The sequence below is a fragment of the Equus quagga genome, chromosome 15, assembly GCF_021613505.1.
Source record: "Equus quagga isolate Etosha38 chromosome 15, UCLA_HA_Equagga_1.0, whole genome shotgun sequence".
NCBI lineage: Eukaryota > Metazoa > Chordata > Mammalia > Perissodactyla > Equidae > Equus > Equus quagga.
Window position 1 is genome coordinate 58,840,293 of NC_060281.1, and position 26,531 is coordinate 58,866,823.

Below are 26,531 nucleotides of genomic sequence, written 5' to 3' on the forward strand. Positions count from 1 at the left end.
ACGTTTTCTGGATCTCCTGCTCCTGTGGGGACACGTTGGAGCACTCACTCCCGGTATGTGTGTGTATTCCATTACTAGTAAACTTTATAGGTGTCCTGGTTCTCCAGGTCATTGGTGCACTCCCAAGGGAACATGCACCCCATGACGGAGACCACAGCACTGAAGCACGGCCCATGTTGTGTTACCATTTCTTCATGCACTTGGCCACCTGAGAATCCAAGGCCCAAAATATGTGACTGGGTGCACACTGCCTTTTCACGACGACCTCCTGTGCAGGTCACAACTTCTGGACCTGGAGTGTGATGCGAATATTTCTCAGTGTGAGAGGCCAACAGCAGAGCTCTTTGACACCAGATAACCCACCACAATTTTCTAGGGTATAGAGAGATGCATTTATTTCAAAGAAAGCCCACTGTGCCCAGCACAGAGTAGGAAATTAACACATGTTGAAATGTAATAAAAACAACTGTGACCCTTGATGGCAAGTGTCCTACCCCTGTGTCTTCAAATGTTGGCTTATGAACCTTGTAAAAGAATTTTGAAAATCTCTGTACTCATCGATGCATTTTTAAGTTGACATCTAAAATTTTTCATCCTAAGTTTAGATGTTTATTTTTTGTTAATAGGAGATAGGAAACGTTAAATATTTTATATGGTGAAATAATATGAGGATTGACTATAATTTTAATAAATATTTCATATAATTGGATAAAACAAATTTTCATTAATTTATTGAATAAAGCATGCCATATCTGAAAGATATCAGGTGAAACTTTTGTTTGTGTGTTTGACTTATTGTATTTTGGAAAATCTGATAGTCCTGTGAAAATTACATTTTAAAGGATCAACATCACAAGCCTTTGCTACTTTGGATATTCTGCATTACGAGCCCCCATGGGCCAACGTGTCCTTCTTCTTGCAGAAATATGTATAACGTGGGGAAGAACAGAAAGCCTATGAGCTTAAGGGCCTTGGTTTATCATCAATTTTGATTGATCCAATTGTTCCACAAGCCCTCCCACAGCAAAGAACCAAAACAAGATTTGGGGTGGAGGAGGGATGTATCTTTCTTTTGTAAAGTGAGAAAAGGTGTATTCTGAGCATAGGTTTATTTCAAGCGGATGAATATTAGCAAAGAATGCATGTGGGCATTGATGCCCGTATGACTATCCTTGCCTGAGTATCATTTGGAAAGTCTTCCAGTCCCCAGGAAGTGTGTCCCCCAGCTGGGGGAACACTGGCCCACTCTACTGGCTCAGCAATGAGAAAGTGAGAGTGGGGTGATGAGCAATCGCTGGCCCAGGCTGGGGAGCTCGTGCCTCCCCATTGGCTCCGTGGAGAGGATAGCCCTCATCTTCACCGTGAAGCAGGCTAATGTGGCCAGCCAGAAGCAGCCAGGACAGCATTGAGAAAATTGTTAGATGTTAAATTATCAAGCATTAGGAACAAAACCAGAAATTGGACAGTAGCTAAGCCAGAGACACACATCAGGACATGCCAACTCTCAGAGGAGAAAGGGCCGAGAGGGTGGGCTGGTGGAGCTGAGGCAGAAGGGTGGGAGGGAACAAAAGGCAGGGCACAGGAGCTAGGGCAAATCTGTGATCAGTCTAGACCGATTCAAATGCACTGTGGTTCTGCCAGTCCTCCATTTGGAAGCCCAGAGCTCAGGCTCCTAGGTCCCTACTTTGTAGCCTTGTCTCACGGAGGAAAATTGTTTAACCCTTGTTGTATGGAGTGCTATAAATATAGTCTGGCCTCAACCTCTGTAGCTCTGGCACCTCCTGAGGCCCCCAAGGAGCCTCTTGCTCTAGTCTCTGTGTCTAATTTTACTTAGGCACACCAGACCCTGCCAGGCTTTTGTGCCTAAGCTGTCCCCTCCGTCTAGAATGCCCTCCTTATTAGTTCACAAATGGTTGCCTCTGAGCCTTCTTTCTCCAGCATATTCATCCTACCTCACCACTTAGAGCAGAATTTCTCAAAGTGGGACCCACTACTGTGTCAACATTATCTGGGAAAAAGAGAACACATTCCTAGGACAAACCTGGAGATACTGATTTGGTAGATCTGGATTTAGAATCTATAATATTGGAACCCCTGGGACAATACATAGGGAGCTGCATTTTTACAAGCTGCTCAGGTGCTCTCTTCTGTGTTCTAAAGCTTGGGATCCACCAATGCAGTGGTCTGAATGTTTGTGTACCCCCTCCTCCCTGCCCCAATTCATATGGTGAAATCCTAATCCGCAAGGAGAGGGTATTTGAAAGTGGGGCCTTTGGGAAGTGGTTGGGTCATGAGAGCAGAGCCCTCGTGATGGGGATGGCCCTTCTAAAAGAGAGCCCAAGAGATCTCTTGCCTTTTCTGCCATGTGAGGACACGGGGAGAAGATGACAGTCTATGAACCAGGAAACAGGCTCTCACCAGACACCAAATCTGCTGGCACCTTGATCTTGGACTTCCAGCCTTTAGAACTGTGAGAAATAAATTTTGGTTGTTTATAAGCCACCCAGTCTTGTGGAATTCTGTCATAGCAGCCTGAATGGACTAAGACAAGCGTTGTGCAGTCAGGGACTCCCTTGGTGTCCCTGGACTTCTGTCACACTTCTAATGCAACATTCCCACATCACATTGTAATTTATTTGTTACCTGCTTCTCTCCACTAGTCTCTGAATTCTCAGGAAGGGAAATGCTCTTCACCTCTGTTGACTCCAAACCAAGCCCAGTGCCTAGTAGATAGTGGTGCTTAATCATTGTTCAGTGGTCCCGGTGTCCCTAACAAAGGGTACAACAGAGAGAAAGGGAGCATTCTCAGAGTTCCCCTCCCTGAGTATGCATGATGCTCTAAAATCGGAGGGAACCGCCTGCTGGGGGCTAGGATTAAGCTACCTGGCTCTGCAAGACGCAAAGAGTAGACCCAGACAGAAAGTGGTGGGGAAATCTCTTGCAGCATGGAGCCAAGCTCAGTGTCTACGGACTCCTGCCAACTAGTTAGGATTGTTGGGGCTGGTGGTGATGTCTGCTATGGTGACAATGTGGATGAGGTGGAAGTCTGGACTGCCTCCCAGAGTGTAGATATCACAATGAAAACAAGCATTCGCTCAATCTAGATTGACTGGTCTCCAAGAGTTGTCTGTTAAGTGTGCATGGTTTATCGGATTTCCTGAGGGCCGGTGACCATAATGAACTTCCTAACACCCATTTCCCGTTTCTTCTTGAGTATCGGAATTTTTGGAAGACAACTATGTACTCAGCTGAAAAACTACAGCTCCCAGCTTCCCTTGAGGATAGGGGTGGCTCATGAGATTTGAGCAGAAGTCTTTGTGTCTGCCCTCTGCTCTTCTTTCTTGCAGCTTGGAACGCAGATGCAGCTATTCTGCAAGCATAGCAGGGAGCGCAAAGCTAGAAGGAGTCAGGATCACCAGTGACATCATGACATCAACATTTCAGCCGTGGATTGCTGAACTTTGGACTTCTTTTAGGTGGGATACAAAACAAACAAGCACATGAAACCCTCTATTGTTCAAGCCAATATATAGGTTCTGTAGGTGCATTTGGTCCTAACCCTAACGTTCCCGTCGCTGGGATCATTTGCCTTATGGGCTGATTGCCCAATACAGACTTCTTGTTTACTATTCACATGACCTTTTAGAGATGCAAGACTCACCCTCCACTCTTACTATACCTGTTCCCAGTCCCACAGGGTCTTCAGGGCTCTCTGCCTGAGACTACTGTCTTTCAAGTTACCTGAAAAAGAAGAAGCCGGGCTCACTGACCACTGTGACAGCAACCAGATGGGTCTCTAAACTCTTTGCTGAGCCCATTGTGCCTGGGGAACCTGGAGGATGGTTTCATGGACTCTTTAATTTGGACCCAGAGGAACCACACAGCTGGGAACTTATTACTCCTGAGATTTTCTTCCTCAAAGACTGTTGCCTTTGAGTTTTAATTGTATATGTTTAAATTTTCTAGTTTGCAGTTGACACAAAGATTTCCTGAGGAGTGAATGCTAAGCTTATAAGGGAAAATTAGGAAAACTCCATAATGCTTTTGGAGGAAGAAAAAGCACATACAAAACAATGTACAATTTTGGGGGGAGGTCATCAAGGTATAACAACTTCAAGCCTTCCAATATGAAGGAGGTTTTGCAGTCAACAAGTCGGAGATCATGAGCAAGAAGATCTGGATAAAGCTATAAGCATCATTCCAGCCTCAGTGGAACCAAGGTGTGTCTGTAGGTCTGGTCCAGAATGTTGTCTATAAACCTAATTTAGCTGAGAGACGGCCAAAGAATGCACACACAGTGACCAAAACAGTGGAAAAAGAGGTTGGATAAGTGCAGTAACACGGAATTTGGGAGTCAAAGAGAACTGAGCTCAAATCCCTCTTTTGCCATCCATTATGAAATGAGGGCACAGCACCCATCCAGCAAAGTTGTTGTGAAGAATGAAATAAGAAGCTGTGCATAAAAGGGCCTCACCACGGAGAACACAGAATGGAGGTACGGGAGAGGTGAGCCCAGCAGTGATTAATGCGGGTTTGCCATCCTAGAGATGAAGGTCTGAATCCAGCCTCCTTGCTTGCTCTGTGACCTTGGACAAATCTGTTAACCTTTCTAAGCCTTGATTTTCTTTCTTTCTTTTTTTGGTGAGGAAGATTTACCCTGAGCTAACATCTGTGCCAATCTTCCCCTATTTTGTATGTGGAATGCCTCCACAGCATGGCTGATGAGTGGAGTAGGTCTGTACCTGGGATCTGAACCTGCAAACGTGGGCCTCCAAAGTAGAACGCATGGAGCTTTGACCATTTGGCCATGGGGCTGGCCCCTTCTAAGCCTCAATTTTCTGATTTGCAAAATGGGGATCATAATGCACCTTACTGATAGAGTTGTTGTGAGAATTATATGACATCATGCATGTCATACAAGCACTTAGCAAAATGCCTAAAACAGAGCAAGACCTCAGTAAATAACGCTGCCATATGACAGCTTCTTCCTCCTCCCCCCGACCCTTCTCCCTTTCTCCTCCTCCTCTTCCTCTTCTTCCATTTCCTCTTCCTCCCTCCCCTCCTTTGTCCTTCTCTTTTTCCCTTCTCTTTCTTCTCCTCCTCCTCAATTATAGGAAAGTGCAGATTCTCTTCTCCTTTCCACTGAAGAATACTTTGTTAACACTCCTTGGACTTGGAAAATTTATGTTTTTATTACCTCAGTTAATGTTTTGCAAATTGTGTTCCATGAAACACTAGTTGTGTCAGAATCATTTTTTGTTCACCAAACACTCCCGTCCTTCTTACATTTCCCAGTCCCCTTGCAGTCTGCTGGGGCCATATGGCTATTTACGGCCCATGAGTTGCCAACAGAAGTGATGTGTATTATTTGAGGCCAGAACATCAAAGAATGAGCACTAATTCTCCATGTGCTTTCTCCCCCTGCCATCGAAAATCCTGGAGTCACCCATTGAGATGCTCACAAAATGGTGGAACCTCCATTAGCTTCAGTTCCTGAGTGGCTATTTGGAACAGAGCTGCTTATGGACCCAGAGCAGCCAGGAACACAGTAGCTGTGTTCAGCTACTGGATTTTGAGGCTGATTTGTTACAACAGCATAACTCAGCTTATCCTGACTAATACATATAATTGCATCAGCTGTTGATATGAGTTACATGAAAGAGTACTTCAAGGCCAAATAATCTTAGGCAGTGCTAGGTTCAAAAACAGGTTTATTCAGGACTGCTTAGACTCTTTAATTTGTTAATGTCCTTTGTGAAGCTTCAAGTTCTGCCAAAATAATTTGACAAAAGATCATTTTTCTTAAAAAGCATGTTTTACAGGTCTAGCGTTGTATAAAACACACTTTGGAAAAGGCTGACCTAAGCCAACGTGTTTGGTTAACTGGCTGTTTCCTACTGAGACCCCATCCTTATTTCTCCATCTCCACATGAGCCTGAGCAACGTTCCTGAAGTTCCCTGCTTACGTTCCATGCCTTTCCATCACTCTTCCTTCTTTTCCTTCCTTCCGAATCCCAAATTGCTGAGCCCTGCTGAAGAAAGTTAAGACGTGGAAACTGATTGCACCTCCAACGCTGTTATGCTATGTGATGTTGAGCTGTCAGAACCTGTAGTCTTTCATTTCCTTCTCAGTCAATTCCCTCCAAGCCCCCTACCACAGCTATTCCTGCTTTCACTTTCCTCACACCTTAAACTTACTCTTTCCTCCTTCTCTCAGCAGAACTCATAGCCCACTTTATGGAAAAGATGAGGTCATCCAACGTAAACTCTTGATGCATTCCCTTCTCTTCCTATTCTATGTAGATTATTATCATTCTGTCTTATTTAAAAGAAGGATTTGTTTTCTATTTTAGACCTCCATAACCTCAACCAAACCATTTTTTCTATCCCCTGTGTCTGTTAAGTAGCATTTAATCTCTCAGTGAATGGACACATTGACCACCAACGAGTTACCAAGAGCTCCTTAAAAGCTTCTCCTTCCTCAAATTTAGTCTTTCTCACCCTATATGCTTTCCCCCTTTGGCCATCTCATGTCCTCTTGTGACCTTGATATACCTCTATGTAGGTAAGTTTGTGAATCTAGCTTTTCCTCTGTCTTGTTCTTGAAGACTCTGATTTTCCTCTGTCAGCTGGACACTTCGACATGAATGTCTCAGGTACCTCAAACTCAGCCTTCAAACTGAACACAGTCCCTCTAACTTACTCCTCCTTCGGCACTTCTCCTGGTGTTGGCCTCCAGGAAGCCAGGCTCAAAGTCTCACACGGATGTCTCTACTTTCTCCTTCTCATCTCCTTTTGCTGTTGTGGACAGCAGCCTCCTCTTTCCTTTTCCACATCTCTTGCTTTAGTCTTCACTTCCCTGATATGGATGAATGAAATAGTTCCTCAACTGGTGTTCCCAACTCCGGTCCCCACTCTCATCCCACCTCCCAGTTGGTGCCAAAAAGGAATTTGATGGAATTCAATACCCACTCATAATTCAAAAATAAATAAATAATGAATGAATGAACAAACAAACAAACAAACCTCATAGCAATCTGGAAATAGAAGGAGAACGACAATGATAAAGATTGTCTGTCTCAAACTGGCAGCCAGCACCGTATTTATCAATGAAACCTTGCAACATTCTCATTAAGGCCGTGAACAAGACAAAGATGTTCACCATTACAATTAGCCAACATAATAAAAAATAGATATAACCATAATAGAGAACGAGGCAAAATGATCTTACAGTATTTATTGATCTTTTGAACAAATTGATGAATGAATAATCACCTAAGAAAATATTTATGATGTATTGTTAAGTGAAAATACAGTGACAAAAGAATATAGAGAGCATGATTCTAATCTTGTGAGGAAAATAAATACATATTTATTGAGTGAATGAGGGAAATTTTCATGACTGAAGAAAATTAGTTTGCAAAAAGCCTATACACTGTAATCCTAATTTTATTATATACTGTTTTCCCCAAAATAAATCTTTAAAGATGTAAATCAAATTTCATTTTGTTTTAATGTTTATTTCATATGTTCTATAGAGAAATAGATTCTTTTGAGATCAGCAAATGTTATACAGAAAAAATGAGCTTCTAATTTTTTCAGCTCTAGTCTAGATATGAGGTGAAGTTTAATATCCCCGGCATCTTGTGACTGTCTAAAGATTAGCTACCCATCACGTTTTGCACCATCTCTAATCCTCTCTCTTAAATGTAAGATGCCTTAATCTGTCCTAAATACAAGGACATTCCTTTCTTTCCGGGAACTCCCAGGTGTAAAACACCCTTAGGCAGACTTTTCTACTTTGAACTGATTTGTTAATTAGTGTCTCAGTTTCCAGAAATTTGGTGAGTAAATCACGGACCCCAGAACAGGAATTTTACCATTCAATGGATAGGGAGGAGGACACTGCTGGTGTTTTTGAGGCAAGGGAATTCAAGAACCTTAAGTCACAAAGAACATTGTTCATCCCTGCTTCTGCTGGAAGTCAGGAAGAACATTTGGACTCTCATGGCCAAAAACTGCCACAAAAATGCCCTGCCCAGTTAAACATTAACAAGTCCACCTGATTCAGGAAATTCAGCTGCGCCTCCCAATGACTTAATCCTCCTCTGCTCATTACGTTATTTTGTACCCTCTTGTCCCCAACTTGACTTGGTTCCTGTTTCTGGATGTCTTATCTCCTTATTGTGGATTCTGTTACAGCCCCCAGGGCTGTCCCCCGACCATGGACCTGGGTTCCATCTCCGCCTCGCTGGTGAGGTTAATAAATCACATCAGGTGCCAGCTGCACGTTCAGTAATAAATCACATCAGGCAGAAACAATGGTGGGTTCTAACACCACAAGCCACAGAGTACACTTTTGAGTATGTTCTTGCTTGGGGTTCATTGAGTTTCTTAAAACCATCATTTATAATTTTCATCAAATGTTCAGCCTTTTTATCTTCAAATATTTTTTCTTCCTTCCTCCTTTCCAGCATCTATATAATTAACATATGTTACACAACTTGCTATTGTCCCACAGGTCTCTGAAGCTCTGTTAATTTTATTCAGTCTTTTTTCTCTCTGTGCTTTATTTTTGATAGTTTCTATTCTATTTCTTCAAGTTACTGATCTTTTCTTCTACAGTGTCTAATCTGGCATCAAGCCCATCTGGTGACTTTTTTCCTACCTCAGATATTGTGTTATTCAGCTTTAGAGGTTCTGTTTTGTTCTTTTTCATATTTTCCACTTTTCTACACATTATGTTAATGTTTCATTTTAAACCTTGAGCATATTAATAATAGCTGTTTTGAAATCTTTTCTGACTTCACAGTTGATGTCATCTCTGGTTGTGTTGATTGATTTTTCCCTCTGGGTTACGGGTCTCATTGACTACTTCTTCAGATGTCTAGTAGCTTTTTATTGGATGCTGGCTATTGTGCTATTAGATTGTTTAGTGTGCAGATTTTGTTGTCTTCCTTTAAATAGTATTGGGCTTTGTTCTGTCAGGCAGTTAGGCTGTTTGCAAATCAGCTTGATCTTTTCAAGGAGTTTTTAAGCTTTTTTAGGGTAAGTCTACAATAGGCTTTACTCCAGGGCTGGATAAGCCCTCCCACCACCCCTTCTGGGGTTTCTACTGAATGCCTTAGGTATTTGAGATCCCTCTATTCTGGATTATTGGAACTCCAGTGTCTCCCATCCCTCTGTGAGCTCTAGGAATTGTTGAGCTTATAGTTCTCTGGCAATTATTTACCAGGCTTTGTGGAGTTTTACCCTCTGCAGACTCATGGGGACCCCTATGCAGATTTTTCTGTATAGCTATCTCTTTTCTGTACTCTGCCAATTCCAGCTATCTCGGAATCTCTGAACTCTGGTCTCTGTCTCCTCAATTCAGAGAGAAGCTATGCTTTTTTGGGGGTTCCTTCGTCCCATCTCTTGGTCTAGAATGTGTGTCCAGGCGAAAACGTCTTGTGATTGCAAGGTTTGTGTCTTACATGTCTCTTCTATTATGGATCATAGCGCTGTGTTGCCTTTTGTCCAGTGTCCAGAGGGAAGTCTAGTACCAGTTACTCCAACATAGCTGGAAGTGAAATTTCCCTTTGCTTATATTTTTACTATAACTAAGTGGTATTGTGATGTATAGATCTCGTTCTTTATTTTACCATTATTCTTCTTTCTTTAAACTCAGAGCTATGGTTATCAGATTAATTCATGTTGATTTGCTTATATATAATTTGTTTCTTCCAACTGTTGCCTGATTTGAGCTTTATTTTTAAAAATTAATCTGACAGTGCAATGAGGGCTGAATTGGAGAAGGGGTTTATCTTATTTATTCACATCTCTACTGTTTCTCTAAGGCTACCCTCATCAACAAAAATACATTTGCTCATCGTCTCTGTCAAAACATATTTATCACTTTCTTAATAATTAAAAAACTGAAGTACTGGGGTGGTCAGCCCTGTGGCATAGTGGTTAAGTTTGGCATGCTCTGCTTTGGTGGCCTGGGTTTATGGGTTCGGATCCCAGGTGTGGACCTACACTACTTGTCAGCCATGCTGTGGGGGTGACCCACATCTAAAGTGGAGGAAGATTGGCACAGATGTTAGCTCAGGGCTGATCTTCCTCAACAACAACAACAAAAACAAAAACTGAAGTATTTTAAACATATGGAAACATATAGAAAATAATGTAATAGATAGACATGTGCCAATCATCTAGAGTTAAATATATTAATGTTTCTATATCTGCTTCATATACATGCTTTTTTTATGGTGATACAGAATAAGATGTTCAAAAAACAGCCAAAGTCCAATTTCATGCTTTTCCACCTGCTTTTACTTCAGGAAACCTCTGGAAGTTGGCCTGTATTTTCCTATGCTTGGTTTTGTGCTTTTATTACATATGCATTGCTTCATAAATACATGTTTTGTGTGTTTTAAAACTTTTCAAAAATGGCATTATGCTGTACATATCCTTTTGCAACTTGCTTTGTGGCTCAGTATTAGGTCTGATATTTTGATTTGTTGTAACTGAAAGATGCAATTAATATGGGTGAACTGCTGTTAGCACTTTATCAATTATTTCATCCATAGTCTCTTTATCTATCTTCCTAGTAATGGAAAGTTTACCTTCTATTCTTGTACATATTTCCTGGTCTTCGTGTCTTCTCATGCTCACTTCAGCAAATTGCCAAAATTAAAAAGTCCAATGGCACTAGGTGTGGTGAGAATATGGGGAAACGTGGACTCTTACATGAGGCTGATGTGAGTATAACTCTGTGCACTTGCTTTGGGGAGCAATTTAGTGATACCCAGTGCTGACAACCATCAAAGGTCCGTTTTGTATTTTGGTTAGGAAACTGTCAGAACCACCTTTATTTGGTTCCACCTTATAAATTTCTATGGTAAGTAAGTAGCTTATTATTCTAGTCATCTCAAAAACTGAAAACTGCTCCGGAATATTTATACTTTTGGGGAAGAGAGACTCCAAAGGGCTGGGGAAGATGAAGTATCAAAAAAACTGTAAGTTTAGTTACATCGAAAATCTTCATAGAAAGTAAAGTTATTGATCTTCCACTGTGTCCTGCACTAGTTATGCTTTACGACCTTCCAGTTATTCAAAACATGTTTTATTTCAGTCAGATCCTCCCTCCTTCCTCAGCTCTGACTGTCTAACCTCTTCAGTCTCCACCTCCTCGTTGCTATGATAGAGCTGCCTCTCACTCTGCCACTCAGTGTGTCCCTCCTCTGCTTGTGAAACAACCATCACCACAAGACCCAGTGGTTCTCAACCCTGGCTGCTGATTAGAATCGCCTAGGGAACTTTTTAAAATACCAGTCCCTGGGGCTCCCCCAGAAATCCTGATGAGATTGGATTTAAATCCACTGTATTACACTTGCCAGTAGAGAGATATCCACAAAATATTCAATTATGCAAACTATATCTCTATATAATGCACTTACATACCTTCCTCACCTTTCACCTTCCTCTGGAGTCTGTGACTTGGGCAGACTCTTCACATGAACCACCTGGACTCTAGATCCCACTGACTAATTGTGTGAATTTGGAGAAATCATTTAATCTTGGTGTTGCATTTTTCCCCTCATCTGTAAAACAGAGATAATAATCACAACATACTTTTCAGGGCTTTCCCAAGGATCAAATTAAATTATACCCACGAGTAAAATGGAAAGCAATTTACAAATGTCAATTATTGAGTCTCCCTGCTCAACATTACCATATGCTGTTTGAATCACATCAGCATACTCTTGTGCATATATTGAATTGTTGTAATTTCCTGTTCATTTTTTGTATGTATCTTTATATTTATATAACCTCAATCTCAATTCAGTTAAGACGTTTTTGAGGAGAGAAGCAAGATATACACTTCTTTAGTATTTTATTTTCTCCATTTCCAGACACAAAGTGAGAGGCAAAAGCCATCAAATTGAATGTATTAACAGAAACATAGTCCATTACTTAAAAAATTCTCTTCTGTTACAGTAGACATTAACTTTGGCTAGAATATTTTGCACCCCCCCAACATATATTATATATTTTCCTGCCATATGTACATACATACGTATATAAAACATATGGCAGAAAAATATTTTTTGACATATTAACCTTGAATTTTTTCTCTTTCCACATTTTTCCTTTTTCTTTCTACCACTTTCAATCAGATACTTGGCTCACTGCTACTTGGTTAATTATCTGAGGAAAAGGTTGTATCAGAATCAAAAGCAGAAATAACCTATGAGTCTTTTTAATTTTAATTCTAAAAGTCTAAACACAGAGCAGGTGAAGGGACTTGAGGCGTAGACAAAATGTCTTGCCAGAAACCATGGAGAACACAGAATTTTTCCACTTCCAGGCAAGAAAAAGATTGCTGTGCAGGGAGGTGGTGAGATCCTAGAGAAGGAGACTGGGAGGATGGGAGCATCTAAGCAGGTGGGCAACCTTGAGAAGATTTCAGTGTCCCAAATACGACTCAGAAAAGTAAACAGCACCTGGACCTGAAGGAGCTGTCATACTGGGATGGTGGATGTTCTCCATGGCAACTTGTGTGGACAGATGGCAAAGGAAGGGATTTTCCTCTAACTCCCCATGCCTTGTCACTGTACAGGATTCTGAAACCACGCACAACTCTAGCCACTGTAGTAGGGGCAGAAGCTCATGAAGACTGAGGCTAACATGTCTTGGCAGCTTAGTAGTCAAATAGGAATTAAATTGTTCAGGAAATTAGAGAAAGTTCTATTCCTTGCACATTTGGAAGTGTGAACTGTAATTTATACTCACCACATGTATGCGTACACGTAGGTATATTTAGCTATTTATATTTCACATTTATATTCACACACACACAACACACAATTGAGGGTATCCTGACAGAAATGACAATTGTGTTTTTCTCTCATCTCTGGAAGGAGAAATGCCCACAAACCACTTGGAAGCCCTGGCAGCAGCTCCACGACTGGGAAGACACTTGAACGTTACTGTGGAATTGCCAGCACAAGGAAGATGCCACCTTGAGATATCGCAGACAGGCAACAGCCCTGCAATTAACAGAGTGTGTGTCACATTCTCAAAGAAACCCAGAGGGCAAACACACATAATATTATTAAAGGAAAATGTTATATTCATGTTACCATTTTCCCTTTGCATATTTTTGCTGTTGAAGAGTTGACATACAGTTTTCATGGTAAATTAAGAATTATATAACTAACGCCATCTCATTAACAATAACAAATTGATATGATGACAGCCAGTGGCTAGTGATTTCCACAGCAGAGCATGGCTGGGTTGTTTTAAATGACTTAATGTGAAGGCCATTGAGAGTTCCTTGTGTGCAGCCTGCATCATATACCCTTAGAAACCTTGGCTTTTCATTCCTATGAGAAGGGAGACAAAAAATGAGAAATAAGGAAACTTGCTGACATAGCTGCTTGAAACTTGGCATCATATCTTCTTCACTACTGTGTTCTTCCCCTTTGCCCTTCTTCCTGCCCGCACTGCAGCTGAGATGTCTATTAATAGAGACATCTGTCTGTGATGCAGCAGCAGTCTTGCAATCTTACAGACAAAAGCTGCTTGGTGAGGAAGGTCGAGGTAGAAGACAGAAGGGACCTGAGTTCTTGATAGCTCCCTTAAACAGTTGACTTGAATCCCCACAAAGCTCAGCACATCGTTTTATAAACCCATCTCCCATCCTTCCGTAACAGATGAAATCCCAGCCCTGTGTCCTCTGGAACTCATTCAGCAAAACCCTTCATACTTTAAACCTCTTCTCTGAACATTTTTCAATTTCTTGCTCTGAGAACACCTAGACTTCCTGAGTGCCATGTTTCCCCTATGGCCCTCTCATCCAGTAACCATTTTCTCTCCCACAGCTCTTGAATTCCTGCATCTGGCGGGGACCCCAGTGTCTTCTTTGCTGCTCATTGTTCTCTCAGACCATTCTCCTTCCTCATCTCCCTAAAATGCCCCAGGTTTGAATATCATGTCATGGTTCTCATGGTCCCAGTCACCTACTGACCGTAAGGGTCACTCCACCTTATTTCTAACTAATTTTAGCTCCTGGTTTTCTGTCACTCTGTTCAATATTACCCTGTTTTGATTCTTAATGATTTCAATATCCACATAGATAAGCTGTCCTATATGCTAAACTCTCATTTCCTGGACTTTCTCTAGTTCAATTGCCTTGTCCTCCATCCTATCTTATCTGCTCACTCCCAAGGACATAAGTGGACCTTGTCATTACCAGTAGCTCCAACTTCAATATTTCTGACTCTGACTTCAAGCACATAGTAGAATCGAATTTCTCTTTCCCCTTGAAGTTTGGCATGGCCACAAGACTTCTCTTGGCCAGTGAAATGGGCAACAGAAGCTTTAGGATGCAGAGCCTTACTCTCTTCCCCTGGCATGATGACCAGCAATATTTGAGAGGATGGCTGCCCTGTCAATCTGGGATCATGAGTGTTCATTAGTGATGGACAGAGCCCTCCTACCAACTTGGCTGAACTTGTAACTTGAACAAGAAATAAAACTTTGTGATTTAAAGCTGCTGAGAATTTAGGTTTATTTATTACTGTAGCATTTTGTGCTTGCTTCCCTTTCTCTGACCATTCCTCCTATCTTTCCATATCACTTCCATTAGCACCCAGATTCTAACAAACCTCTGTGAAAGTCAGAAAAACAAAACTGATATATGGAAGCTCCCTTTGCAGTTTTTTTTTTTTTTTTTGGTAAATCTAAAACTATCCTAAAATAAAAAAAATTATCAAAATTAATATAAGGGAGTGATGTCAGCAAGATGGTGGGTAGGAAGCACCTGGCCCTTATTCCCCTACAGAAACATTTTTTTAAAAAACTGGAGACTGGCTAAAATAACGTTATAGCAACCCCGGAAACCTGTCAAAGATCTATAGCAATCAAGGGAATGTCCAATAAAGAAAAGGCCACATTCAAAGCAGTAGAAAATTTCATGGCACTTTTACTTCCTCTTGTCCCACCTCCTTTCCAGTGAAGGAAGAAGCAGCCAGTTCCTGGTTCCTTCCCTTGGGATGAAGGGAGCAGAGTAAAACTTATTTGCTATGGTCTAACCTGTCTGTAGGCTGCCCATAGGACTGGTTTCTGTTTTGCCTGGTTTGGAGCTTAATGAGGAAAGGTGGCATAACTTGGATCTCAGGTTGGGAAAGGCACAGAAGGCAGTGGTAGATGCTGTGGCACATGAAGGCTGCAGGGAACTGCAGAGCTGCAGACGCCTGGGGCAGGAGGCTACAGGCAGAAGAATACAATAGAATAAGTCCTTGAGAAGAAACTGGGGGGGAGACTTTTTGGGAAGTTAAGACATTTAAAAGCAGTCACGTATATGGAGGAAAACAAAAATAGCACTCCCCCACCCCAGGCCCACACAGGATGCACGCTCAGTCACAACCTGAGAAGACCTTAGGCCTTCACTCTGTGCTGACCTCAAGGCTCAGAACATGCCCTGCTAATCAGGAAAGCTCTTTCTCCCTCTCCCCCATCTGCAAAGATTGAGACAAGTGGTAGTTTTTTCAAATGCCCAATTTTCAACAAAAGATCACAAGGCATACAAAGAAATGGGAAAACATGGACCATTCAAGGAATAAAATAAATCTCCAGAAATCATCCCCAAAGAAACAAAGGTGCCTGACTTTCTAGACAAAGACTTTAAAACGATTGTCTTAAATAAGCTAAAGAGCTAAAGGGAAGCATGGATAAAGAACTGATGGAAACTGGGAAAACAACTTAGAACAACATGAGAATATCAACAAAGAGGTATAAATGATATAAAAAAAGAACCAAACAGAAATTCTAGAGCTGCACAACTAGAAGGACCTACAACTAAAAATACACAACTATGTGCTTGGGGGATTTGGGGAGAAAAAAGCAGACACAAAAAGGGGGAAGATTGGCAACAGTTATTAGCTCAGGTGCCAATCTTAAAAAAAAAAAAAGAAATTCTAGAGCTGAAAAATACAATAAATGAGTTGAAATCACCAGAGGGGTTCAACATCAGAATTGAACAGACAGAAAAAAGAATCAGAAAACTTGAATACTCGAATGTGAGTCATTTGAAATGATCAAGTCTGAAGAGCAAATAGGAAGAATTATAAAGAAAAGTGAATAGATCCTAAGGGATTTATGAACACCATAAGTAGATCAACATACGCATTGTGGGAGTCCCAGAAGGAGAAAGTACAGAAAGGAGTAGAGTGAGTGAGTAAATAATGGTTGGAAACTTCCCAAACTTGAGTAAAGACATGGGTAAACAAATCCAAGAAGCTCAGCAAACTTTAGGATAAACCTAAAGAGACACACACGGAGACACATTATAGTCAAACTGTTGAGGGGGCTGGCCCAGTGGTTAAGTTTGCACTTTCCGCTTTGGTGGCCTGGGGTTTGCCGGTTCAGATCCCAGGTGTGGACATGGCACTGCTTGTCAAGCCATGCTGTGGTAGGCATCCCACATATAAAGTAGAGAAAGATGGGCACGGATGTTAGCTCAGGGCCAGTCTTCCTCAAAAAATAAATAAATAAATAAAATTTTAAAAATTCAAACTGTTGAAAGGTAGAGACAAAAAGAATCTTGAAAGCATCAAAAGAAAAGTGATTCATCACGTGAAAAGGATTATCAATAAGATTATCAGTCTACTAATCAGCAGAAACCTTGCAGGCCAGAAGGCAGTTAGATGATATATTGAAAGTCCTGAAAGAAAAAAAAGTCAACTGAAAATTTATATCAGCAAAACTATCCTTTAAAAATGAGGCAGAAATTAAGGCATTCCCAGATAAACAAAAATTAAGGGAGTTCATTAACGACAGACTTACCCTACAAGAAATGCTAAAGGGAATTTTTAAAATTGAAATGAAAAGGTGCTAGACAGTCATTTGAAGCCATTCAAAGCTATAAAGTTCTCTGGTAAAGGTAAATACATGGAAAAATATAAAACCAGTATGATCATATTGTAACTCTACTTTTTATTTTCTACAAGATTTAAAAGACAAATTCATAAAAATAACTATAAATCTATGTTAATGGGTACATAACATATAAAGATGCAATCTGTGAAAGTAAGGGGGAGAGAAGCTGTAAAAGAGTAGGGTTTTGTTTGCAACTGAAATTAAGTTGGTCAACTTAAAATAGATTGGTGTAACTTTAGGATGTTATATGCAATCTCAATGGTAAAGAAAATATCTAAGGCTATCTACAAAAGAAAATGAGAAGAAAATAAAAATATGTTCCTATAAAAATCAACTAGACACAAAAGAAGGCAGTAATGAAGGAAATGAGGGACAAAAAGCTATAATGCATATAGGAAACAAATAACAAGTGGCAAAAGTAAATCTTTCCTGACCAGCAATTACTTTAAATGTAAATGGATTAAACTTACCGTCTAAGTACATAAGTTGACAAAAAGGATAAAAAAACAAGATCCAACCATATGCTGCCTACAAAAGATTCACTTTAGATCTAAGGACACACATAGGTTGAAAGTGGACGGATGGAAAGCACATTCCTCACAAATAGTTACCAAAAGAGAACAGAGGTGGCTACACTAATATCAGACAAAATAGACTTTAAGTCAAAACTCTTATGAGAGACAAAGAAGGGCAATATATTAAGATAAAAGGGTCAATTCACCAAGAATATACAATAATTATAAACATGTATGCACCAAACATTAGAACTCTAAGCATATGAAGCAAATATTGACAGAATTGAAATGAGAAATAAACAGCTCTACAATAATAGTAGGAAACTTCAATACCTCACTTTCCATAATAGATAGAACAACCAGAACGAGGCGGAAGATCAGTAAGGAAAGAGAGGACTTAAACAACACTATAGACCAATTGGACCTAACAGACATATGGGTACATTCCACCCAACAGCAAAATATACATTTTTCTCTAGGGAACATGGAACATTCTCCAGGATATGCCATATTTCAGGCCACCAAACAAGTCTTAATAAATTTAATGAGATTTAAATTATACAAAGTACATTTTCCAATCACAATAGAATGAAACTAGATATTAGCAGCAGAGATAAAACTGAAAAATTCACAAGTATGTGGAAATTAAACAGTGCACTCTTAAATAACCAATGGATAAAAGAAGATATCACAAGGGAAATTAGAATATATCCTGAGGCAAATGAAAATGAAAACACAACATACCCAGACTTACGGGATGCAGTAAAAGCAGTGCTAAGAAGGAAATTTATAGCTGTGAACACATTAAAAAAGATGAAAGATCTCAAATCAACAACCTAACTTTATATCTTAAGGGACTTGAAAAAGAAAAACAAACTAAACCAAAGCTAGCAAAAGGAAGGAAATAATAAAAGTTAGAGTAGAAATAAATAAAATGGAGAATAGAAAAACAACATAAAAATCAACAAAAGCAAGAGTTGGCTCTACATAAATATCAATAAAATTGACAAATCTTTAGCTAGATTGACTAAGAAAAAAAGACGAAAGATTCAAACAATTAAAATCAGAAATGAAAGAGGGGACACTACTACTAATTTTACAGAAATAAAAAGCATTTTAAGAGAGTACTATGAACAATTGTACTTCAACAAAGTGGATAATCTAGATGAAATAGACAAATTCTTAGACATGTAACCTACCAAGACTGAATGATAAGGCAATAGAAAATCTAAATAGATCTGTAACTAGTAAGGAGATTGAATCAGTACTCAAAAACCTGCCCTCAAAGAAAAGCCCAGGATCAGAAGGCTTCCCTGGTGAATTCTACCAAACATTTAAAGAAGGAGTAACAACAATCTTTCCCAAACTCTTCCAAAAAAATTGAAGAGGAGGAATACTTCCTAGCTCATCTATGAGGCCAGCATTACCCTGATATGAAAACCAGAGAAAGACACTAGAACAAGAAAAAATTACAGACCAATATCCCTGATCAATATTGATGCAAAAATCCTCAACAAAACATTGACAAAACTGAATTCAAGAACATAGGAAAATGATTATACACTACTACAAAGTAGGATTTACTCCTGGAATACAAGGATGGTTCAACATATGAAAATCAATCAATGTAATACACTACATTAACATAATGAAGGAAAAATAAACACACATGATCATCTAATTGATATAGAAAAAGCATTTGACAAATTTCAACACCCTTTCATGATAAAAACACTCAACAACAGAAGGAACAGAAGGAAAGTACCTTAACATAAAGGCCATGTACGAAACTAGAAATAGAAGGATGCCACCTCAACGTAAAGACCATATGTGAAAAACTCACAGCTAACATCACATTCACTGATGAAAAACTGAAAGCTTTTCCTTTAAAATCATGAACAAAATAAGGATACCCACTTTTACCACTTCTATTCAACATGGTACTGGAAGTCTTAACTAGAGCAATTAGGTAAATTAGGTAATAAAAGGAGACAAAAGCAGCCCAATTCTAAAGGAAGAAGTAAAATTGTATCTGTTTGCAGAAGACATGATCTCACGTGTATAAAAACCCCTAAAGTTTTCACCAAAATATTTGTTAAGACTAATAAATAAATTCAGCAAAGTTGCAGGATACAAAGTCGCCACACAAAAATCAGTTGCATTTCTATACAAAAACAACAAACAATCTGAAAAGGCTCTTAAGGAAACACTTACATTTACAGTTGTAGCAAAAGAATAAAATACTTAGGAAAAAACTTAAGCAAGGATACAAAAGACGTGTATACTGAAAACTACAAAACATTGCTGAAATAAATTAAAGAAGACATACATAAATGGAAAGACAGCTATGTACATAAATTAGAAGACTTAATATTGTTAAGATGACAGTACTCCCCAAAATGATCTATAGATTCAGTGCAAGCCCTATCAAAGTCTCAACCACATTTTTTGCAGAAATAGAAAAATCCATCCTAAAATTCATGTGGAATCTCAAGGGATCCTGAACAACCAAAACAATCTTGAAAAAGAAGAATAAAGTTGAAGGTCTCACAGTTCCTGATTTAAAAACTTACTACAAAGCCACAGTAATCAAAGCAGTGTGGTACAAGCACAAAGACAGACACACAGACCAAGGGAATAGAATAGAGAGTGAAGAAATAAACCTTCACGTATAAGATCAAATGATTTTTGACAAGGGTGCCAAGACCATTTAATGCGGAAAGGACAGTCTTTTCAACAAATGATGGTGGGAAAAGTGGGTATCCATGTGCAAAAGAATGAAGTTGGACCCTTACCTTATACTGCATACAAAAATTTAACTGAAAGTGGATCAAAGACAAACACATGAAAGAAAACTCTTGAAAGGAAACACAGGGGAAGAGCTTTACAACACTGATTTCTTGGATATGACACCAAAAGCACAGGCAGAAAAAGAAAAAATAGGTAAATTGGAATATATCAAAATTAAAAATGTTTGTGCATTAAAGAAGTAAAAAGGCAACCCCCAGAATGGGAGAAAATATTTGCTGATTGTATTTCTGATAAGGGATTAATATTCAGAACATAGAGAGAACATCTAAAACTCAACAACCAGAAACTAAATAATCCAATTTAAAAATGAGCAAAGAATTTGAATAGACATTTCTCCAAAGAAGATATACAAATAGCCAGTAAGCACATGAAAAGGTGCTTAACACCACTAATCATTACGAAATGCAAATCAAAACCACAATGAAATACTACTTCACATCGTTCGAGCTATTATCCAAAAACTGGAAAATAACAAGTATTGATGAGGATGTGGCAAAATTGGAACCCTTGTGCACTGCTGATGGGAAGGCAAAATGTGAAGCTGCTGCATAAAATAGTATGGAGTTTCTCCAAAAAATTAAAAATAGAATTACCATATGATTTGATAATTCTGCCTCTGGGTATATACCAAAAAAACTGAAAGCAGGGACTCAAGCAGATATTTGTACACTCATTTTCCTAGCAGCATTATTCTTAACAGCCAAAAAGTAGAAGTGATCCAAGTGTCCACTGACAGATCAATGGATAAACAGAATGTAGTATATACATGCAATAGAATATTACTCAGCCATCAAAAGGAGGAAATTCTGACACATGCTTCAACATGAACAAATCTTGAAGATATTTTGTTAAGTGAAATAAGCCAATCACATAGGACAAATACTGTATGATTTCACATATATGAGGTACCTAAAGTAGTCAAATGCATAGAGACTGAAAGTGAAATGGTAGTTGCCGTGGACTGGGAAAGGTGTGAATAGAGAGTTAGTATCTAATGGATATGCAGTTTCACTTTGGAAAGACGAAAAAGCTCCGGAGATGGGTAGCACAACAATGTGACTTACTTGGTGCCACTGAAATGTACACGTCAAAATGTAAATTTCATGTCATGTGTATTTTACCACAATAAAAAAGTTAAAGCTACTATACATAGAAATTCTAATATTTTTTCCCAAACCTCAATGGATTGTCTTATGCGCTGTCTGGGTCCATGTCCTCTGCTTTGGCTAACACTAATCTAGAGGATCCCTGATCCAAAAGAGAGAGAAGGTCTCAGATTCTTTTCGCCTTAGTTGTTCTGTTGTGAATATACAGGATATCCACAGAATCAGATGGATTAATTTCCAAGAAAGTCCAGTAGATTAGACGACCCAGAAGACTCCACTGCCTCTGCCATGTGATACGCGCATCCTCCCGTTTTACCTGCCCCACACACTTGCCTTCCATCTCCTTGAAACACTAGCAGCGTAGCATAACTTTGTCACCTAGGAGTTTGGCTTCATGGCACACCTGTCTGGACAAGAAAGAGTAAAACTCCTGTTCATAGGGCTGCAGAGAACTGTCCAGAGATGTGTTCTTGCATGATCAGCTTTGCCACTGGGCCACTTAGTTTCATCTCAACATGTCTTTATTAGTTTATTCATCTCAACATGTCTTTATTTGTTTATTTGGACAATAGTCAGGGATGCCGTTTCTGTACCTGAACATGCCTCGTTTTTATAGAGGAAAATGTTCTCCAAGCTGAGTGAGTCCCAGGATATTTCTTAGTATATTTTCAGATGAACTGGTCTCAGTGTGCATATGATACAAGACAAGCACATTGTAATTATCTCTCGGAGAAATAAAAATAACCAATTAGCTTGACAGGTATCCAGAATTGGTGCCTTCTGAATTGACCGTTGACAGTTAACAGATCTGACGCGTCTTGGGATGCTTAATTGGCACATGCGGAATCGTCATAGTACCGGAGATGATTATCGGCTTTGCTTTGACTTCCTTTAATTCCACATTTGTTTCGATTCCTCTACCAGACCCGCATATCTATTCATCTTTTCTGCATCTGTTCGCAGAATATTTCTGTTTAGCAGAGAAGCAATATCAACAAACCCTACTGTGTTTACCAAATAGCAAAAGAGCTAGTCTATTGGCCAGAAATTGTTGGTATGATTTTTTTTTAAGTTCTTTTAAAGTATATTTTGTAGGAGCTGATTTCCTATCTAAAAAAAAAAGTCTCTTGACTGAGTCAGCCATGAGCTTGTGAACTCACATTACATAAAATCTTTATATTTGTACCAAGCTTTGAAATTTCCCAAGCATTTCCATACGTATTTTCTCATTTAATTCAACAATCAACACTGTGTGGCTATTGGTAATTCTGTTTCACAGGAAAAGCAACTGATATTCAAAACTCCTGAGAAAGTTTTTCTCTTTCCGTAACTCTTGAAAGTGTGACAGAACTTTCAGAAGGTGTGAAATAAGTTACACTAGCATTTCTTCCTTAGGCGTCCCACGCCCCTGGAGGGTGCAGATATATTCTGCACCATCCAAGAGATCTTTACGAGAATACTTAAGTCTTGTGGCTTTACTTTGGTGATGATACAGTAAACATGTTTTAGATTATCTGGATGATCACCTTATAACCAGACTCTTACATTCATGACCGTGTTAGTACCAAGTGGCGGCTTAGAGTCACAGCTTTTACTTTTACTGTGGTGTTTCTCATGCTGAGGTGCATGGAACCATTCTAGGGGATCCGTGAGGTCTCACACTGACTGATCCTAAGCAAAGCGTGACAAAGGAAAAAAAAGTGGACACGGGAGTATTTGCAGAAGACTTTCCTCCTTCTCTTCTTCTAAAAGGAGAATGCTTTGTTGTTGAACAGGTAACCTTGGGGCTGTGAGTTTTGTTGTATTGATCAACATGAGGATACAGAATTGAAAGAAACTTAAAATAATTTATTCCTATTTCAAAGAGTAGAAAGCATTATACTAAAGGAAAAGAACAGATGCAGAAAGAGAACAGAAGCAGGTAGGGAGGAAGAAGGATATGGGGAGAGATGAGAGAGAGAGAACAGCACAGTAAGATGGATTGGGGGCTGCTGCTCTGTCTACAACGTAAGAGAAAGAAAAGAGAAGAAATGATTCGAACAAGTGTGCTGCGTGTTATGAATAAAAATCTACTTTGGTAATTATTACAGACTGTTTTAAAGACTTAAGTAGCTTTGTAATTGCTTTGGATGTTAGACAGGTATCTGAATGCAATACAATGCTGATACAGCACGTGAAACATCCTAGCTTTATCTAGATTATTTTACTAGTTAACTTAGGTTCTTCTGTGTGTTTCAGAAAATTGAAAATACCAGTGAATTATGATAAATATTTACCTACATTTTTGTAAAGGCAGACCCAGGTCCATGGTCACTGGGGATTCAGGCCTCTATTTTGTGGTTCTGTCATCCTAAACATGTGGTTTCCACCTTATGAGCCAAGATGGCTGCCCCAGCTCCATCTATCACATCTGCATTCCAGCCTACAGGAAGAAGAAAAGTGGGAGAAAATGCAGCACAGGATGAACATTAGTGTATCTTGAAGAAGGTTCCTGGAAACTGCTACGTGACATGCTTACATTCCATTGGTTAGTATTTAGTTCATAACTAAACCTAGCTGAAAAGAAAGCTAGAAAATGTAGATTTTGAGGGACCATGCGCCCAGCAAATAATCATATGACTACAGAAGAAGGGAAATGTATACATTGGGATCCATTTGCAGCAGCTCCGTCACCTGGGCCCCCTTAGCACTCACGTGTCCCCTTCTTTTCTCAAATAGAACGTTGTCTTCCTCTACATGACAAGCAAGCAAACAAAACTGTGTCCCACACGTTCTGAGCTGGTTTGCATCAAGTGTGTCTTTTATTGTCTATGTTCTGATGCTCTGCCACCTGGGCCTTGCTGACCTGGAGGGACTGCCCCTCCCAGGGCAGAGCCAGTTCCTAGAGACAGCAAACAATCGACCTCCAGGGAGCCTTTCACATGCAAACCGACCAATCCAGCCCCACCCACCGCCTCCCTACAGGGATCTCACAGTGGGGCCACCATCCCTCTGCCCTGACACCCCAGGGCCAGTACCAGACAACTAGGGACACCCTCTGCCCCAGAGCCCACCGAATAATTCAAACTGGCTAATCCTCAGCCTGCGCACCCTGCCTCGCCTGCTTCTTCCCGTGGAAACCACCATGAAGGTTCTGGCCCACAGCTGGCCCTTCCTCTGCCTCCCGACTGACCCTGGGGCTTTCTGTGTGGCCCCGTGGATGGCGTGCCCTCTCCTCTTGGGATCTGTGAGTAACAATCTGTCTTTTCAAGGACAGTTGTCTGCTGGTATGTACGCCTCACCATACCTAAATAATGATAAAACCTGTATTTTAAAGCATAGTCCAAAGTCTAACATCTCTGAGCGGTGCACAGTCTTTTTCCTCAGGCCAGGCACGCGCCTCCTGTTCTGGGGACCTATGAACAAAAGATGGAACGTCTCCCCCAACATACACAACACACAAGGGTGAGCAGGAGCAGGGCAATCTCAGTACAAATTCCAGAAAAAGACTCAGTCGAGGGAGAATGGGAAGCGCCAAGCTCCGCTCCTGGAGACAGAGAACAAAAGTTCCCTTCTCTGCAGAAGGGTGTGTCCCCTGGTTAGCCCGGCTGGCAGACCCTGCTGCAGAGATAAAACAATGCAGGCAACGAAAGATCCCTCTACAGTAATACAGCAGAGAGAACACAACTTAATATTGAGTACGCGTTAATCCATCACACGCATGGAAGGGAGAATGAAAGTGTCTACAGAGTCTAGGTTGAATTTCAGACATTCTCACAGAAAAGTAGGGGGAAGAACGGTTAAGACTCCTCTCACCTGCTGTGATCGTCTCCAGTGCCCCTCGTGAGGGCCTTGGAAGTTAATATTGGAGCTAAGTATGTCCAGGTCCAGCCAGCCCTGGCGGTCTCGTGGTTAAGATTTTGTGCTCTCACCGCCATGGCTAAAGTTCACATCCCCATCAGGAAACCACACCGGGATCTCAAATACCAACAGGGTCACCCATGGTGAACAGGTTTGAGCGGAGCTTCCAAACTAGACAGGTTAGGGAGAAGGACCTGGCCTCCCACTTCTGAAAAAAATTGGCCATGAAACCCCTGTGAATAGCAGGACAGGGTCCCCAGGAGTCCAAGTCAACTCATTGGTGCTAACAGCAAATTCACCATTCCAAGGACCAGAAGGCTCACAACCTTGCATTATGAAATCAAAAGTTTGGACCGCTTGCTGGGCCTATTCTGTTTTCAAGGAGACACCCTAAGCAGGGTGGAGAAGCATCGTTCTCCCCTTCAGCCCCTTTTCTGCTCTCTGGGTGCAATCACACGTCCCCTGTGCTCTGCGCTCCCTGATCTGCCTCCAGGGCTGGGCGCTCCCGGGCGTGTTGTCTTTTATGGCTGCCTCTGAAGGGGGCGTTGGAGAATGTGCCCTCCCACAGGTTGCACCTACTTCCAGCTGGGCCAGGTTTGGGGTTCTGAGAGCTGCTCAAGGATTGAACAATTCAGGCTATTTCAGGCCAGCTTTGTGGTTTCATAGTAATTCAATCTCCTTAAAAGTTTGAGCTTTCCTCCTATTTGGCTTCAATCAGTTTCTTGTGCAAATAACCACAAATGAGTATCTGTCTAGACAAAGTTTTGAACCTGAAGACTGAATTAACAGCCTGTGTGCTCTGCCCTTCTATTTCTCTTCTGACCCAATGGCAGCTCCCTTGAGGTCATCTGATGTTATAGGCTTAAGTGGGAAGACAGAAATCTTAAAATGACTTTGCTGCTGGGGAGGCCCCTGTTGGCCAGCAGTGATAACCGAAAGGAAGTTGCTTAAAAAAATTTGTGGCCACAGGCTGTCACTTTCAAGTCTGTGCTCATCATATTGTAGGTTTGGGCTACAGAAGCAGTTTACATTTTCAGTGCAGAAGGTCTAAATGATGAACTCTCAGGGAATTTAGGTTACAGAACACAGGCAGAAAGAGTCTCACTTTGGGAAGTTATCCTCTTCATTTCTGCCGGTGGATACACAAGCTATAACCGGAGTTAATTTCTCTGGTGTAGGACGTTGTTGAAAGTGTCAGAAGCTGCTAACACTGCTGAGTATTTGAAATCTCTCCTGGTGATACGCCCTTGAATGGCCTGAGTGTAACCTTACAGGCAGGGCTGGGACTGGCGTGAGGTGAGTGAAGCGCTAGCCTCACATGCAGAATTTAAAG